The sequence below is a fragment of the Phyllobates terribilis genome, unplaced genomic scaffold, assembly GCF_046119375.1.
Source record: "Phyllobates terribilis strain yellow unplaced genomic scaffold, ASM4611937v1 Scaffold_9__5_contigs__length_417890890, whole genome shotgun sequence".
NCBI classification, from domain to species: Eukaryota; Metazoa; Chordata; class Amphibia; order Anura; family Dendrobatidae; genus Phyllobates; species Phyllobates terribilis.
The window spans coordinates 289,432,403-289,451,357 of NW_027362769.1; positions in this window are offsets into that span (position 1 = coordinate 289,432,403).

An 18,955-nucleotide genomic window follows, 5' to 3' on the forward strand; every position below is an offset into this window, starting at 1 on the left:
CAAGGACACAGGGGGGTGCAGTCTTCAAGTTTTTACTCACAGTTCTTATGATGTTCCAGGTTACAACTGCCAGCAGGTTATAACAGCCCACCGAGTCCTGTGTCCTCCGGGGAAGTGATCCAGCCAACTCTCAGATAACTTGGGTGCACTTGATTGGGACCCCCTTCTTGTGTACCTTTCCCGGGTCATCTCTCGCCCTCCTTCCCTGCGCCTCACACACAGTGTCCCGAGCCTCTCTGTCCCCTTGGTCCAATATTGCCACCTTTTCAGCGAATGTGTGTAGTTTTGGCTACGGCACTTAGAGATACCGCAGCCTTCGGTTTGCTAGCTGAGTCTTGTAGTCCTCCACTAGTCTGGGGCCGGTCCCCTACTGTGTACTGATCCCTTCTCCCGACTATTGTCAGCGTGAATTCGGAAGCACGGGTGGACTCCGAACTTCCCATGCCCCCTAAGATCCTTTCTCTGTCTCTGGAGCCCTTCTCGGACTCCCTCACCCCTCTCGTTCTCTCTCCTCTCGTTCCCTCTCCTACTGGGCCCCTCTGACTGGGCCCTGTCTTTGTCTGGACCCTACTTCTTAACGGTGCTCCCTCACTGGGAGCTTCTAAATGTTTCTACCTGTCTTTTTATACTGTCAGTCATGTGACCCACGTCACTAACTGTCATTCTACGTGGTCCCCTCTATCTTCAGTCCTTCCTTGTGTGCTCCCCTAAACTACTTCCTCCACCCACCACTTCTACCTAGTTCCCTCCTCCAGACAGGGATAGGGACTGTGCTCTCCCTCAGGAGTAATCTCGCCCTTCCCTACTGGAGTGATGTGGTGTTGGATGTGGGTGTGTGGGTCCTGGGTAGTGCTCCCTCCTTACCCGAGAGCGGGGTACCACACCTCTGGCTGAGATGCAGCACCTCTGTGGCGACTGGATCCGCAGGGGTGCCACAATTGCATGGCATTACCCAAAGAGACACAGATTTGTATTCTATATGATTCTAGTCTAAGGGTATCGGCCCTGACTGGAAAGATACGGATTTTCTCCATTTGACCATCAGGGAGACCATGGATATGTTGTTTGGGGTTGCCAGGAGGCACCCATCGGTTGTCTGCAACCCATGGAGACATTCGGAGAGGCTAGATTGTGACCCACCGCTCATCTGGCCCCATGAAACCTCTTAGAGAGGCCAGGGTGGGACCCTCGGGTCTCCTGGCCTTGTACCTCGATAGACTGCTAGCTTCCTAAGCTTGCATCTTGCATCTTCACAGGAAGTTTTTAGTTTGTCTTATGAGATTTCAGAAGAAGTTTTTGCGAGTTATTGAAGCATTTTGGAGGATTTTTTCCTCTCTTTTTTTTGTAATCTGTAGTTTGGAGCAAATTACACCAGAAGACGTTTTAAAGAAGTGACAGGCACTTTCCTTCTCCCATCAGGCATTTTTCAAAACCTTAAGCAGAAAAAAACCACTAAAAAGTATGAACTACAAAGTTGTTTTCCAGTAGTAATAATTAGAAAGCATTTTTTAAATTTTTTTTTAGAATTATTGAAGCAGGCCCAATCAAGAAAGCTCCTAAAAAATCCCCATGTGCAAATACACTTACAGTTCCAAAAAGACCTGAGGCACATTTCCCCTGTGCCTAAGCAATCAGGAGCAGAACAATTTCTGACACACAAGGCTGATGCTCTTCTCTGCACACAATGGTGCACACAATGGTTTTTAGATTCCAGCATACATGCAGTTTAGTGTTTGGAGGTCACATGTAGCAGAGCTGAATGTGCTGTGGACTAATGTCTGCCTGTGTGAATCTAACACAGACACAAGCCAGCGATGTGGGCAAATACTTTAGCACCAGAGAACCTTACGGGGGTGCAAGTGTCAGCGGTACTGGACTTTTTTTACCTATTCCCAGATGTGATCCGGAGGTGAGCAATTTCATGTGTGCAGTCTTTAGACAATAAAGGACATTAAATTTAAGTTGCCTGAGTCATCGTCTCACTAAATTCACTAACAAATAAAGTACCACTCTATAGCGCTATAGCGCTATAGCATGCAAGCTGCCCAGGCAGCTCAGAGCCAATGTTACAATAGAAAGGCAACACTTAGGTCCTTTAACCCCTTTCCGACCTTGTCAGTAATAGTACGCAGCTGTGCCCTTGACCTATAGTGCCAACTGCGCACTATTACGCGTGATACGATCACACCCACACAAGAGGTGCGGGGCGATCACAACCGGGTGTCAGCTGATTGTCACAGCTGACACCTGGTGCTATGTGCCTGGAGCGGTCCCGCATCGCTGATGGCACATTAACCCTCTCAATGCTGCGATTGAAGTCGATTGCAGCATTGCGGGGGCAAGGGGAGGTAAGCGCTGGTACTCGCCTCTTCTGCCGCTGTCCCGCGCTGTCTGTGGCGGCTCCCGGATGTTGTCATGGTGACCCGATGTCGTCATGACAACATCCAGGTCACCAGACAGCAGGAAGTTACTTTTGTCATGTGCACTGCACGACCAAATTAACTTCTCCCTGTGTGCAGCGCTGACAGGCTGCATAGCATAGGGAGCTTCTGCTCTCTATGCTATACAGCCGATAAGGCTGCAAAAAGTGAAAGTCCCATGGTGGGACAAAGTGTAAAAGTAAAAAAAGTGCTAGAAAGTGAAAAAAAGAATAAAGAAAAAATTGTAAAGATATATTTTTAAAAAAATGAAAAAAATAATCCCCCACAAATAAAAATATATTGTAACCATAATATTTATTTATTATGAATATTCTATTTTATAGAACGGCATAAAAAACAAACTCTAGGGTTAGAGTTGTGCTAGGGTTAGTGTTAGGGTTGTGCTAGGGTTAGGGTTATAGTTGGGTTATGGTTAGGGTTGGGCTAGGGTTAGGGTTGGGCTAGGGTTAGGGTTGGGCTAGAGTTAGGGTTGGGCTAGGGTTAGGGTTGGGCTAGGGCTAGGGTTGGGCTAGGGCTAGGGTTAGGGTTGGGCTAGGGTTAGGGTTGGGCTAGGGTTATGATTGGGCTAGGGCTAGGATTGGGCTAGGGTTAGGATTGGGCTAGGGTTAGGATTGGGCTAGAGTTAGGGTTGGGCTAGGGTTAGGGTTGGGTGAGGGTTAGGGTTGGGCTAGGGTTAGTTGGGACCCGGTCCTATTTGTCTACCCTTTTATATGCATTGCTTCAACTTTGATATACAGTAAGGTTTTTAATATAGGCAGTATAGGTACCGTCCCAATTTAGGGTCACCTTGCCGCTGGTGGGACGGCTTGTATACTTTTTTTGATCAAAAATAGTTCACTAAGTACCCTATATTTATTATGCAACTTTGCTTTACATTTATATATAATGATGGTAGGGTATGAGATTTATTTTTGTCTTTTGTCTTTTCTAGGGTTAGGGTTGGGCTAGGGTTAGGGTTGGGCTAGGGTTAGGGTTAGGCTAGTGCTATGGTTGGGCTACAGTTAGGGTTAGGGTTGGGGTTGGGCTAGGGTCGGAGTTGGGCTAGGGTTGGGGTTGGGCTAGGGTTAGGGTTGGGTTTGTGCTAGGGTTGAGGTTGTACTAGGGTTGGGGCTAGGGCTAGGGTTAGGGTTGGGGTTGTGTTGGGGTTGGGATTTTTACAAATGTAAAGAAAAAAAATTACGACAATATGGCGAATAGTGTTGAGCGCAAGTGCTCGCTACTTGAGTTTGCATCGGGTGCACCGAGTATCATGGGTGCTCGAGTCTCCACCCCATATGGTTTGCAGCTGTTATGCAGCCAAAATAACCTTGTGGGGATTGCTTGCCATGCACGAGCATGTGGAGTGGGGACTCAAGCATGTCACTTGATCATCCGAGATACATGGTGCATACCCGAGCAACCGATGCAAGCTCAAGCAGTGAACCCTTGCGCTCAAGACTAATGACAACTTATTCAATATGATGACCTAATGTTATCAAATTCTGTGTCGTACCTCTGGGTTCAAAATGTTCACTATACCCCTTGATAAAATCCTTGAGGGGTCTAGTTTCCAAAATGGAGTCACTTCTGGGGGTTTTCCACTGTTTAGGAGCGTCAGGGGTTCTCCAAAAGCAACATGGCGTCCGCTAATTATTCAAGCAAATTTTACATTCAAAAGTTAAATGGCGCTCATTCCCTTCCGAACCCTTCCGTGCAACAAAACAGTGGATTTCCCCCACATATGATGGGCTATCGGCTTACACAGGAGAAATTGCACAACAAATTGCATGGTGCAATTTCTCCTGTTACCCTTATGAAAATGCAAAATTGGAGGCTGAAAAACATTTTTTTGTTGGAAAAATGTGAAAATTTTATTTTTACGGCTCAATGTTCTAATTTCTGTGAAGCACCTGGGAGTTCAAGATGCTCACCACACATCAAGATAAGTTACCTGAGGGGTCTAGTTTCCAAAATGGTGTCACTTGTGGAGGGCTTCCACTGTTTAGGCACATCAGGGGCTCTCCAAAAGCAACATGGCGTCTGTTAATTATTCAAGCAAATTTTACATTCAAAAAGTCAAATAGCGCTCCTTCCCTTCCGAACTCTGCCGTGCACCCAAACAGTGGTTTTCTCCCACATGGGGTATCAGCATGCTCAGGAGCAATTGCACAAACAAATTTTGGGGTCCATTTTTTAATGATACCCTTGAAAAAATAAAAAAATTGGGGTCTAAAGTAACATTTTTGTGAAAAAAAATAAATGTTCAATTTTTTCTTCCACATACCAAAAATTCCTGTGAGGCACCTGAAGGGTTAATTAACATCTTGTATGTGGTTTTGAGCCCCTTGAGGGGTTCAGTTTTTAGAATGGTGTCACTTTTGGGTATTTTCTGTCATAAAGGCCCCTCAAAGTCACTTCAAATGTAATGTGGTCCCTAAAAAAATAATGGTTTTGTAAATTTTGTTGTAAAAATGAGAAATCACTGGTCAACTTTTAACCATTATAACTATTGTTGAGTGAGCACTAAAATGCTCGGGTGCTCGAAGCTCAGGCCGAGCTCACCGTGATACTCGGGTGCTCGACCCGAGCAATGAGCCCAATTTTAGTCCGTGGGAGACCCGAGCATTTTTGTGGCGGCACCCCCGGCAGTCTGTAGAAAGCCTAAAACGTGCCCAAAACGATAGTGACAGTGCTCAAATGACATGGGAACAGCATGGGGATTGCCCCAGGAAGCATTTCTGACCCCCAGGTCACTGCAGTCAACAACGTGGTCAGAGGTATTAAGCCACTTTTACGGGCTCACAATAAAACGTTCAAAAACGAAACTGAAACTGCTTTCCTGTGAAATATGTTAAGGAACATTCTTTACAGGGTAAAGACTTGTGTATGAGGTAAAATAAGTAACAAAAAACAAAAATACTCCTCCACACCTTGGGCTATGTTCACAAGTAGCATTTTTTATGCGTTTTTGCACTTTTGTATTGCTTTCAACCGTGACAAATGCATTCACCGGGAAATGTCATTTTAAAATTTTACAACCTTATCTGGCCATGTGCTGTGTGACACATGCATACAGTGCTGAAAAGACATGGGAAAAGCATGGGGAAGACCCCTGGAAGCATCTCTGACACCTAGGTCACTGTCTAAAAGTATGCCCATCAGAAGTGATCCTTGCCGCATCAGAAGATGCAGACTTGCAACTATTCCCGTTCAAGTCCTTGTCTATCTGGGGTGGATATTAGTCCTCAGAAGGACTATTTGTTTGATTTTTCAGGCTTTATAGACCCTACACTACCTATTTCGCAGTATAAATCTCTCCGTAGCTCAGCAGCACTCTCCCTACACTGTCTGATCCAGAGCGACTGTGTCCAAGATGGCAGCGCCCGGTTTTAAATATTCGAGGTGACACTGTGCAGACAGCCAATCACTGTAATGCCCACAGCCAACATGGCTGCGGCATTACAGTGACTGGCTGGCAATCCCTGCATATTCATTGGCTCCGTAAAGAGCACCAAACATGCAGGGCGGAGACCGGAGCTCCTGCCCGAGTAACCCGAAAATGCTCGGTGCTCGCCGAACATACCGAGTAGTGAGATGCTCGGGCAAGTACTGAGCAGTTTCGAGCATGCTCGCTCAACACTACTTATAACTCCCTAAAAAAAAAAAAAATTTGGTTCCAAAATTGTGCTGATGTAAAGTAGACATGTGGGAAATGCTATTTATTAACTATTTTATGTGACATATCTCTCTGATTTAAGGGCATGAAAATTCAAAGTTTGAAAATTGTGAAATTTTCAAACTTTCGCCAAATTTCCATTTTTTTCACAAATAAATGCAAGTGATATCAAAGAAATTTTACCACTATCATGAAGTACAATATGTCACCAAAAAATATTCTCAGAATCAGTGGGATCCGTTGAAGAGTTCCAGAGTAATTACCTCATAAATTGACAGTGGCCTGGCCATTAACATACAAACCACCTTGGGGGGTAAAGGGGTTAAACAAGGTGATAGAGAGTTGGTTTTGGTACCAACCGCAGAAAGTAAGTTCTTGGCCAGGTGGCAAAACCCATATGAAGTCTGGGAAAAAATTAGGGAGGTGAACTGCAGGGTGTATCAGCCTGGGAAAAGGAAACCCAAGCAAATTTACCATGTCAATCTATTAAAGGCATGGAAAGAATGTCTGGTTACAGAGCAAACTCCGGTTAAAATCTCATATGGTCCCTTCAACACTGGCCCGGGAAGAGGCAGCGAATGAGGTAAAGATTAGTGACAGTCTCTCGAAACAGCAGAGACCTGAGGCTCGGAAATTAGTGCAGCAGAGTACCGACATATTCTCAGAACTGCCCAGTAGTACATCTGTGATCAGGTAACGGTGTGAATGAAATCGTTCTGTGTGCCAGAGACTCGGAAGCAAGCCATCTCAGAAGAGGTAGAGAAAATGCTCCAGTTAGGAGTCATTGAGGAGTCCAGGAGTGAGTGGGTGAGCCCCATTGTACTGATTCCAAAGCCAGACGGATAGTTACGGTTCCATAACGATTTTTAGAAATTGAAAGAGGTGTCAAAATTTGACCTTTAGCCAATGCCCTGGGTGGATGAGCTGATTGAGAGACTGGGACAGGCCCAGTACTTCAAAATGCTCAATCTAACCAAGGGTTACTGGCAGGTGCCTCTGACAGAGTCGGCCAAAGAAAAGACCGCCTTCCTGACCCCAGAGGTTCTCTACCACTGTTTTATCTTACCTTTTGAGTTACATTGGGCCCTGGCTACATTTCAGAGGCTGATGGACATAAAAGAATGCATCTGCATACTTAGATGATATCATCATCTATAGTAGCCACTGGCATACCCACTTGTCCCAGGTGCAAGCGGTAGCGGATTCACTCAGATCCACGGGTTTGCTGGCGAACCCCAAAAAATGTGCGATAGGTCTTCGGGAAGCCCAATATTTGGGGTACGTGATTGGTCAGGGAATTCTCAAGCAGCAGATAAATAAAATCAAAGCCATCCAAAACTCACCCCGCCTCTCACTACAAAACAGGTGAGAGCATTCCTCGCTATCGTTGGATATTATAGATGGTTTGTACCTAATTTTGCTGGGATATCGGCAACGCTGACTAATCTCTTTAAGGGATTTTCCTTGATATATTTTTCTCCATAGCTGCAATATCTAGGTGAAATCTTTCATCATACTCGTGGCTCATTGCTCCGCAGTTTGGTGGAAAAAAATGTAGTTGCAAATGTAAGAAATTAATCTTTAAGGACATTTTACAGCCAAGATCCTTACATGTTTTGAGATTTTCCACCAACTCTTCTAGTTAAGTGCTTCTCACTAAATTAGAATATCATCAAAAAGTTAATTTATTTCAGTTCTTCAATACAAAAAGTGAAACTCATATTATATAGAGTCATTACAAACAGAGTGATCTATTTCAAGTGTTTTTTATCTGTTAATGTTGATAATTATGGCTTACAGCCAATGAAAACACAAAAGTCATTTTCTCAGTAAATTAGAATAATTAACAAAAGACACCTGCAAAGGCTTCCTAAGCATTTAAAAAGGTCCCTTATTCTGTTTCAGTTGGTTCTGCAATCATGGGGAAGGTATTCACATTGGTATGGTCCTGGAATTTTGAGAGACGCCTTAACGTTGCTACCAGGTACACATGAATTGGCCAATTTATGCTCTAAGATTTCTCATTTATTTCTATCTTCTAGAGCAGTAATATATATTTCATGTTCGCATACTTAGCGTTGCAGTGTGCTGCTTTGTTTGTTAGTTATCAAGACCAAAGTCAGTGCAGCAGTCTACCAGGAAATTTTAGAGCACTTCATGCCTCCCTCTGCCGACAAGCTTTTTGGAGATGGAAATTTCATTCTCCTGCAGGACTTGGCACCTGTCCACACTGCCAATAGTACCAATACCTGGTTTAAAAACAACAGTATCACTGTACTTGATTGGCCAGCAAACTTGCCTGACCTTAACCCATAGACTTGCCGTGACCACCTAGAGACTCCTGCCGTCACTTGCCGTGACCACCTGCCAGCCCACCTAGAGACTCCTGCCGTCACTTGCCGTGACCACCTAGAGACTCCTGCCGTCACTTGCCGTGACCACCTGCCAGCCCACCTAGAGACTCCTGCCGTCACTTGCCGTGTCTACCTGATAGCCTACCTGGAGGCTTCTGCTCGCCAGCCTGCCAGCTGTGCCTACCTGCTATTTTGGTCAGTCCCTGCCATCTGTACCGTGGGAGTCACCTGCTCTCTTACAAGGTCATCCCCAGAGTAGCACCTGGTCCCTCGGCTCGGTCCCTCCCTGATCACGGAGTCGTTAGCCGCCGTGAGACCAGGGTTGGTCCGGGTTGATTCTTAGTTACGCCCCTCTGGGTCCCTCCTTGCACCGTAGCTCAGAGGTTCCAGCCCCCAGACCCGTAACAGTTTGCTCGGGCCATGGAACCCGGTGGCCCCCAAGCCCCCTCGCTTACGGACCTGTACCAGGAGGTTTCTCGTCAGGGATCCCAACAGGAAACCATTCTGAACTACCTGCGTAATGTCAACTCCTGACTGGACACGCTGTCTGTCCCACCTGTGTCTACCTCGAGTCATGTGACTTCTGCTCCGGCAGCACCACTGCCCACCAATACCACGGCATCCAGCCTTGGACCCCGGCTCTCGGCACCTCCACGTTTTGCTGGCAATCCCGTCTTAGCTCGAGGTTTCATAAACCAGTGCACCCTGCACTTCGAACTCTTGGCACATCAGTTCATCTCCGACCGAGCCAAGGTGGCATTCATCATGTCCCATCTCACTGGGGAAGCACTGGCATGGCTAAATCCCCTGTGGGAGAGAGGGGATCCCCTGGTGTCCGATATATCGTCTTTCCTCGCTGCTTTCCGGAATGTCTTCGATGAACCAGGATGAAAATCCTCTTCAGCCTCCTCTCTGCTACGTCTCCGCCAAGAGAGTCTCACCATGGGCCAATATGCCATACGGTTCCCTACCCTCGCTTCTGAGCTTGCCTGGGACAACGAGGCTCTGGTGTCCATCTTCTGGGAGGGTCTTTCCGGTCGGATTAAGGACGAGTTAGCCCGTCGAGACATTCCTACCACCCTGGATGACCTAGTGTCACTAGCTACTCGGATTGACATCCGTTTCCAAGAACGGACCAAAGAGACTACCCGGGAGAGAAAGTTTCCTCGCCTTGCTCCTACCTTCCAGAGACCTGCCTCTCAACCAGTCACTCCCCGGGCGCACTCGCCCGAATCTATGCAGATCGACCAGACCAAGATGGTCAAATCTTGCCAAGAGTCACGCCGAGCCGAGGGGAGCTGTTTCTATTGTGGCAGTAAGGAGCACTTCATCCGTTCCTGCCCGGAGAAGCCGGGAAACTCCAGTGTCTAGGATCACTCGGAGAGGTCGTCCTAGGCAAAAGTAAGCCCTCTTCGTCCCTGACTTTGTCTGTCTCTATCTCCTGGGGAGAGAACCGTCTCTTTGAAATTGCTCACCTGGATTCTGGAGCTGCTGGAAACCTCATTTCCCAGTCCCTGGTAGAGAGATACTGGATTCCCACCAAACCTCTGGCTGAACCAATGTCAGTTGCCTCCGTGGATGGAAGACTCTTTCCCGTGACCATCCTGCTCGTCACTGAACCCATAACCCTGCAGGTGGGAATGCTGCACTCTGAGAAGATCTCAGTCCATGCGCTGTCCGGACTCTCTTACTCCCTATTGCTAGGTCTACCCTGGCTCCAGACACAAGAACCCGTGCTGAACTAGCAATCCGGTGAAGTACTCCGGTGGGGGCAGGACTGCCACAGGACCTGCCTGGTTCCGGTTCGCCCGACTCGTCCTCCACCTACCCCGGCTAATTTACCCGGTCTTCCTGCACCTTACTGGTCCTATGCAGATGTCTTCGGTAAAAAGGAAGCAGAGACACTGCCACCTCATAGGCCATATGATTGCCCGATCGACCTGGTACCCGGCGCCACTCCACCCAGTGGGCGTATTTACCCGTTGTCGTCGGCCGAAAGCCGGGCCATGTCGGAGTACATCGAGGAGAATCTGGCCAGGGGATTCATCCGGAAATCTACCTCCCCGGCTGGAGCCGGATTCTTCTTCGTTAAGAAGAAAGATGGATCATTACGCCCCTGTATTGACTATAGAGGACTCAACCAAATCACGGTAAAGAACAAATACCCCATGCTGCTCATCTCCGAGCTGTTTGACCGTCTTAAGGGAGCTAGGATTTTTGCCAAGCTAGATCTACGTGGGGCGTATAACCTGGTCCGAATCCGTCAAGGAGACGAGTGGAAGACGGCATTCAATACCCGGGACGGTCACTATGAATACCGTGTGATGCCCTTCGGTCTCTGCAATGCTCCTGCCGTCTAACAAGAATTGGTCAACGACATCTTCCGTGATCTTCTTTACTCTTGCGTGGTGGTGTACCTGGACGATATCTTGGTCTTCTCTCCGGATCTTCCCACACACCGGAGGGATGTTACTCAGGTCCTGCATAGGCTCAGGCAGAATCACCTCTATGCAAAGTTCGAGAAGTGCCTCTTCGAGCAGACCTCTCTTCCTTTCCTGGGCTATGTTATCTCCCAGACAGGCCTACGAATGGATCCCGAGAAGCTCTCTGTTGTCCTAAAGTGGCCACGTCCGGAGGGGTTGAAGGCGATTCAGCGATTCCTGGGCTTCGCCAACTACTATCGTCTCTTCATCCCGCACTTCTCTTCCCGGACTGCTCCCATATCTGTGCTCACCCGTAAGGGAGCAAATCCCAAGGAATGGTCGCCCGAAGCTGAGGAGGCCTTCCTTTCCTTAAAGCAAGCCTTCTCTTCTGCCCCAGTGCTGCACCGTCCGGACTGCAACAAACAGTTCTACCTGGAGGTTGATGCTGCCTCCGGAGCCAGAGCGGTGCTCACCCAAAAGTCTTCATCCGGGAGAATGGTAACCTGCGGCTTCTTCTCCAAACTCTTCTCCTCATCTGAGCACAACTACTCCATAGGAGACCGAGAACTGTTAGCCCTTAAATTGGCACTGGAGGAGTGGCGTTACCTGCTTGAAGGGGCTCTATACCCGATGATCATCTATACGGATCACAAAAACCTGGCATATCTCCAGAATGCCCAAAGACTCAATCCGCATCAGGCCCGTTGTTCTTTGTTCTTCGCCCGCTTCGACTTTGTCCTACATTTCCACCCGGCGGACAAGAATGTCAAAGCCGACGCCTTGTCCCGAACCTTCCTGTCCTCTGATCAAGAGGAGGAGCCTATGCACATCATCGACCCCTCCAAAGTGATGAATGTGGCCCCCTTGGATCTGACTCGTCTTCCACCTGGTAAGACATTTGAAGCGGTACCAGATTGTGAGAAGGTTCTTCACTTGGGTCATTCATCTAAACTAGCCGGCCATGCTGGCCAAAAGAAGACCTTCCTACTCATTACCCGGCATTACTGGTGGCCTACCCTGCGCCAGGATGTGGTAGACTTCGTCTCGGCCTGTTCGTCCTGTGCCCGCAAGAAAGTTCCCTTACATCTTCCAGCCGGTCGCCTCCTGCCTCTTCCCGTACCTGCTGCCCCGTGGCAGCACATTGCCATGGACTTTATTACTGATCTCCCTGTTTCTGCCGGTTGTACAGTCATATGGGTGGTCGCTGACCGCTTCTCTAAGATGGCCCACTTCATTCCTCTGCTTGGCCTCCCATCTGCATCGGAGCTGGCCAAGGATTTTTTCCATCATATCTTCCGTCTCCATGGCCTACCCCTCCACATTGCATCAGATCGAGGGGTTCAGTTCACCTCACGTTTCTGGAGAGCTACCTGTAAGCTACTGGATGTCACCCTGGATTTCTCCTCCGCCTACCATCCACAGTCCAATGGCCAAGTGGAGTGAATCAACCAAATCCTTACCAGCTACCTCCGGCACTTTGTTAACGCTCACCATACCGATTGAGTGGAGCTCCTACCATGGGCCGAATTCTCCTACAACAACCATGAGAGCGAATCTACCTCTAAATCCCCGTTCTTTGTGGTCCACGGTCAACATCCCCGGATTCCGTTTCCCATCTCCGCCTCGGTGGACAACCTTGCCGCGGAGGCTCTTGTCAGCGAATTCTCCACTATTTGGGAAAATACTAGGTAAGCACTTCTTCAGTCCTCCGAGCGGATGAAGAAACATGCTGACAAGAGACGTCTGGATCTGCCTCAATTCCGCCCGGGAGATAAAGTCTGGCTCTCTTCCAAACATGTCCGACTCAAAATACCCTCCTATAATTTGGGTCCTCGGTTTATCGGTCCATTTGAAGTCCTCAAACAAATCAACCCAGTGGTCTACAAGTTAAAACTCCTGGCCACCTTACGGATTCCCAACTCCTTCCATGTATCTCTCCTCAAACCAGTTGTGCTTAACTCTTTTTCCAATCTAGGTACTCCCCCTGCTCCGGTTTCCGCTGAGGACATTTTTGAGTTAGAGAACATTCTGGCCACTAAGAGGGTAAGAGGAAAGACCCTTTTTCTAGTGGATTGGAAGGGGTTTGGCCCAGAGGAGAGAACTTGGGAACCCAGGGAAAACATTCATGTCCCGCTTCTCCTTGAAAAATTCCTTTCTGGCCTAAAAAAGAGGGGGCGTAAAGAGGGGGGTACTGTAGCATCGGCGTCTCTGCCCCCTGCCAGGCAGAGACGCCGTCTCACTTACCTCCTCGCTCCCCGCTCTCCCCGCTCTGCATTCACCAGCGCTCCTCTTCCTGCTGTCGGTGCGCGCAGCTCCCCAGGCACTGTGCTTAGGGTGCGCGCGAGCTCCCTCTTTCTTAAAGGGGCCGCGCGCGCCGTCCTAAGGAGTCCCCGGCCAATAGCCGAGGGTCCTCCCATATATAAGGCACCTCCTCCAAAATGGAGGTGCCCGAGCAAAAGTTGTTGCACAGTGTTTCTGACCTCTGCTTCATCCCTCAGTTCAAGCTGCTAGCCTGACTACCAGTCTTGTCCGCCAGCCTGTTACCTGCCTGTTACCTGCCTGTTACCTGCCGTGCCTGCCAGCCCGCTCACCTGGGAGCACTTGCCTGTTGCCTGCCTGTTACCTGCCATGCCTGCCAGTCCGCTCACCTGGGAGCACTTGCCTGTTGCCTGCCTGTTACCTGCCGTGCCTGCCAGTCCGCTCACCTGGGAGCACTTGCCTGTTGCCTGCCTGTTACCTGCCGTGCCTGCCAGCCCACTCACCTGGGAGCACTTGCCTGTTGCCTGCAATTTACCTGCCGTGCCTGCCAGCCCGCTCACCTGGGAGCACTTGTCTGTGACCTGCCTGTTACCTGCTTGTCACTTGCCGTGACCACCTAGAGACGCCTGCCGTCACTTGCCGTGACCACCTGCCAGCCCACCTAGAGACTCCTGCCGTCACTTGCCGTGACCACCTAGAGACTCCTGCCATCACTTGCCGTGACCACCTGCCAGCCCATCTAGAGACTCCTGCCGTCACTTGCCGTGTCTACCTGATAGCCTACCTGGAGGCTTCTGCTCGCCAGCCTGCCAGCTGTGCCTACCTGCTATTCCAGTCAGTCCCTGCCATCTGTACCGTGGGAGTCACCTGCTCCCTTACAAGGTCGTCCCCAGAGTAACACCTGGTCCCTCGGCTCAGTCCCTCCCTGGTCACAGAGTCGTTAGCAGCCGTACGACCAGGGTCGGTCCGGCTTGATGCTTAGTTACGCCCCTCTGGGTCCCTCCTTGCACCGTAGCACAGAGATTCCACCCCCCGAACCTGTAACAGTAGGCTTTTCTTATCACAGTAATCAAGTTTTGCCTTTGTGACACAAAAGTGACCTCTCCGCATATGTATCAAAAAATATTTGGTTTGTTAATGCAAGAATGAGGCATATCTGAAAAAAACATATAGAAACATGTCAACATGCTTCGGTAAGAAATCCTAAAACTGTATACCTTACACAGAGAGCATTTATAAGAGTATGTGATGCAACTGTAATTAGGATTATGACACTGAAGCTGAGATGGTGTTTTTTGATTGGTCACCCTAAGAGGACAGCATATTGAAAGCTCAAAAGACTAAAGAGATAATGTAATAGACTAGCTACTAACAATGTAATAATGATGATGAAATATTAAAGATGCAATTTTTCTATAAGCCTGCATGAAAGGTGTCATAAGTAATTACAACCTCCTCTGGATCTAGGAAATTAGAGCCAATCATCAAATTAGTAACGTAGGTTGAATAAAGACCTAGGTCCATCTAGTTCAACCTTTCTCCCCCAATTGCACTCCCTACACTAACACTACACTAACTTACTGTGACTAGGCCTCACAAATGTATTATTACCATTTTTATTATTGCTGCACTATTACAATTACAAATGAACCCGTTTATAATTGTTTTAATTAGTTTTAATTTTTGTATTACCCTTATGATTCTAATAGTGTGTCACGGGTGTGTCAGGTGTGACAAACACTCGCTCTGGAGCTGTCTGTAGAAGGTCACTGCGCTTGGCATTGAGACGCCTTTTTGATTTCCTCATCTCTCTAGTATAGTTATATCCTTCTTCCTTTATGACTCAGCATCAACCTCCACCTTCTGCTTCTGATTGACACACCCTTGCTGGGTATTTAAATAGTCTCAGTTTCTCCAGAGAGTTGCCGGTGATAGTTCTATGTACCTGTGCAGGCTTGGAGCACTAGCAGTTGGCTAGTTTCTTCTCTGATGCCCTTGGACAACAGTTGGTGTTATCTCTCTGGTGTCTGCTCAAGCTAAGCGTATCCCCTTTGTTTGCTTACCTTGTTGTCTTTATTTTGTAGTGGGGCCCGACTAGTGCTTGGCCCTAGATAGGAAGTGTACAAGATAAGCACTAGAGACATTCATGGCTTAGGTTCCTGCTCGGCGATAGGTGTGGAACCTAAATAGGGATGATAGGGTAGGCAGGGTAATATTAGATCTACCTACGGATCTCCACTCTCCCTTTCCCTAGTATTTGAGCTTCCTCCCTCTATTCCCTTCATGTTCCACTTAGATTTTCCCTCACCTTGCTTGACATAATGCTATTACTAAAATCCCTATGCCTAAATCTGTTGATCTAGAAGAAGGCAAAAACCCAGGACACATTCAGCCAATTTGCATCACAGGGAAAAGTTCCTTCTTGACCCCGAGAAAAGGTGATCAGTCCAAGAACTCTGGATCAAACCAAATTATGATACTAGTTATGTAATTTCTATTACTGTATTAAATGTACCACTATAGGTGTAACATTTTATCTAATTTAACTGAAACCCACAATGTTACGTATATCGAGGAAATCATCCAGCCCTTTTTTGAAGGCTGTTATAATGTCTGCCATCACTACCTCTTGTGGTAGGGCATTCCACAGTCTGACTGCTCTGACTGTAAAGAAGCCTTTCCTGTATAGAGGCTGGAATCGCCTTTCTTCCACCCATAATGAGTGCCACCCGGTCCTTATCATGGTGTCACAGGTATGTCAGAAGTGACAGTCGCCATGCTGTTGGTTGCGGAAGATCTCTTCGTTTGCCATTACAGACACATTCTTAGAGGCTGTCTCTCTAGGACCCAGCGGCTACCTTCCTCTAGTTAATTAACACCCTGGCCAGGGTGTATAAATACCTGCTGCCTGCTTGAGGGAGGGCTCATAGCAATTGTATTACTATATCCTCTCTGGAGCTAAGAGGACTGGTGTTCATCTCTCTGAAGTTGACTCAAAGCTAATCTATCTTCCCTTGTTTGTTCCCCCTTGTTGTCATTAGTTGTCAATGGGGATCGACTAGTGCTCACCCCCCTCCCTTCCCTAGCTAGGGCTTAACGCCAGGGAAAGACAGGGTGAGGTTTGCGTGCGGCGATGGGTGAAGAACCAATATAGTGACGTTAGCGGAGACATGGTGATATTAGATTAGCCTAGGAAGTCTCCACTACCCTCTTTTTCTAGAGTCTGGGCTCCCTTTCCCTCTTCTCTTTGTGTTGCACTAAGTCTTTCCCACACCTTGCATGACATTATTGCCGGCCGAGCACATTTTGAAAAGGAAAAAAAAAACTGACACTTTTTTGTGTGTGTGTGTGTGTGTGTGTTTTTTGGGCATGTTATTTTCTTCCTTTTTCCTTAGTATGGGCTCAGTTGCAGAGCTCGTAGAGCGGCTGCGCAGTCTGTCTCTGGAGGTCCGCTCTGAGGTTCAGCAGCAGCATCAGAGGCTACTGATTGCTAATATGGGGGTCTCTGCAGATAGGCCTGTCCAGCCTGAACCCAAGGTTGCCCTTCCGGACAGGTATTCAGGAGGTAGGGACAGTTTTTGTATTCAAGGAGGCCTGAAAACTGTATTTTAAAATTCGTACTTACTCCTCTGGAAATGAGGAGCAACAAGTTGGAATTGTGATCTCTTTACTACAGGAAGATCCTCAGTCGTGGGCATTTTCTTTACGTTTTCTTTACTGCAGGACTTGGTTTGTCTCCAGTCTGTGGAGGGGTTTTTCGGGGCTCTGGCCCTCATATTTGATGACCCTGACCGAGTCGCTTGGCTGAGTCTAGGCTACGTCGCCTTCAGGAGGGAAATCGGTCAGTGGAGACGTACAGTTCTGAATTTCATAGATGGCCAACGGATTCCAAATGGAATGACTCAGCCCTTAGAAGTCAATTTTGTGAGGGTCTTAATGAAAAATGAAAAGTTTACTTGGCAGTATATGAAACCCCTTAGGTCTTGGAGGCTGCCATGTCATTGGCCATACGTCTTGATAGACGCCTTTGGGATTAGCAGATGAGACCACCTTCTTCGGGGCCTTCTTGTCAGGGTTAGGTACCTCTGCTGAGGGAGCGGTCTTGCAGTGAACCAGTACTGGGGGAGGTGGAGGAACCCATGCAGTTAGGGGATGTCTCTGCATCATACATTTCCCCGGAGATTTCCAAGAAAAAAGGGGTATGTTTTTTTGTGGGGAAAAGGAACATTTTGTTGGGACTTGTCTTTCAATTCCTAAACAAAAGGAGACTCTATTAACTCTTGGTAGTCTGGAGTTGGATAAGCAAGGGGTACATTTGTTGTCAACCTGCAGTTCCTGGTTTGTCCTGACAGCAGAGGTGGTGCTAGAGAGCAAAACCGAGAAAATTTCTGTGTTTGTTGACAGTGGAGCCGGAGTCAGTATGGTTGATGCTGAATTTGTGAAAACTCATGGTCTTGCTTGCTGTACTTTAGCTTAACCTATTTTCATCTTCGCCATCGACTCGGCACCACTTGCACAGAAAACATTTACTCAGATTGTACATAATGTAAAACTGAGGGTGGGGTCAGTTCGTTGTGAAATAATCCTTTGCTATGTCCTTGACAGCCTTCCCACACCGATTGTTTTGGGTATTCCTTGGTTTGTTAAACATAATCTGTTGTTGGATTGGCAAGCCGGAGAGTTTATTGAATGGGGGAGATTACTGCCATGAAAACTGTTTAGATATTTCCCTTGCTACTGTCTCTATGGAAATATTACCTGCTTTTCTGTCTGGTTTTGAGGATGTTTTTTCTGAGAGGGGGTGTCAGGATTTGCCTCCTTATCGTGCATATGACTGTCCTAAACTACTGAAGTCCAGACTGTATAATCTTTCTGGCCCTGAGAGACAAGCCATGAAGGATTTCATTGCGGAAAGTCTGGACAAGGGACATATCAGACCCTCATCTTCGCCCATGGCGACAGGGTTCTTCTTTGTGAAGAAAAAAGATGGTGGTCTATCAAATTACCATCCGTGATCCTTACCCTCTTCCTCTGACTCCTGATTTGTTCAGTCAGGTTGTAGGAGCTAAGGTATTCTCCAAGTTAGATTTAAGGGAAGCCTACAATCTGTTTAGAATCAGAGAAGGGGACGAATGGAAAACAGCATTCAATACCCCTGAAGGGCATTTCGAGAGTCTGGTTATGCCTTTTGGTTTGATCAATGCACCTGCGGTATTCCAGCATTTCATAAATTATATTTTCCATCATTTGATGGGGAGAATTGTGGTGGTCTATCTGGATGATATTTTGGTTTACTCACCTGATTTTGAGACACATCGGGGGCATGTTAAACAGGTGCTCCAGATATTAAGGGATAACAAACTTTATGACAAACTGGAAAAATGTGTTTTCGTTGTTCAGGAAGTGCAGTTTTTGGGGTACTTGTTATCTTCAGGTGTTCGGATGGATCCGGAGAAGATCCGTGCAGTCCTTGATTGGGACTGTCCCGAGAACCTGACGGCTCTACAACGTTTTCTGAGCTTTAGTAATTTTTACAGTAAATTCATCAAAAATTACTCAGTAATTGTGAAATATTTAGATTTGAGAGTCCTCAGTGGTTGATACCTTTTAATGGCTAACTGAAAAGATGCTAACAAATTTCAAGCTTTCGAGACTACTCAGGTCTGTTCATCAGGCATAGTATACAACAAAATCTGAAGAGTCACATATTTATACACAATAAGACACAGAAGAAAAAAAAATGCAATAGGTAAGACAGGTGATGAAAAGCAGAGTTATTATGGAAGTGATAAACAGTTCTGTCTATAAATATTTTAGCAGTTA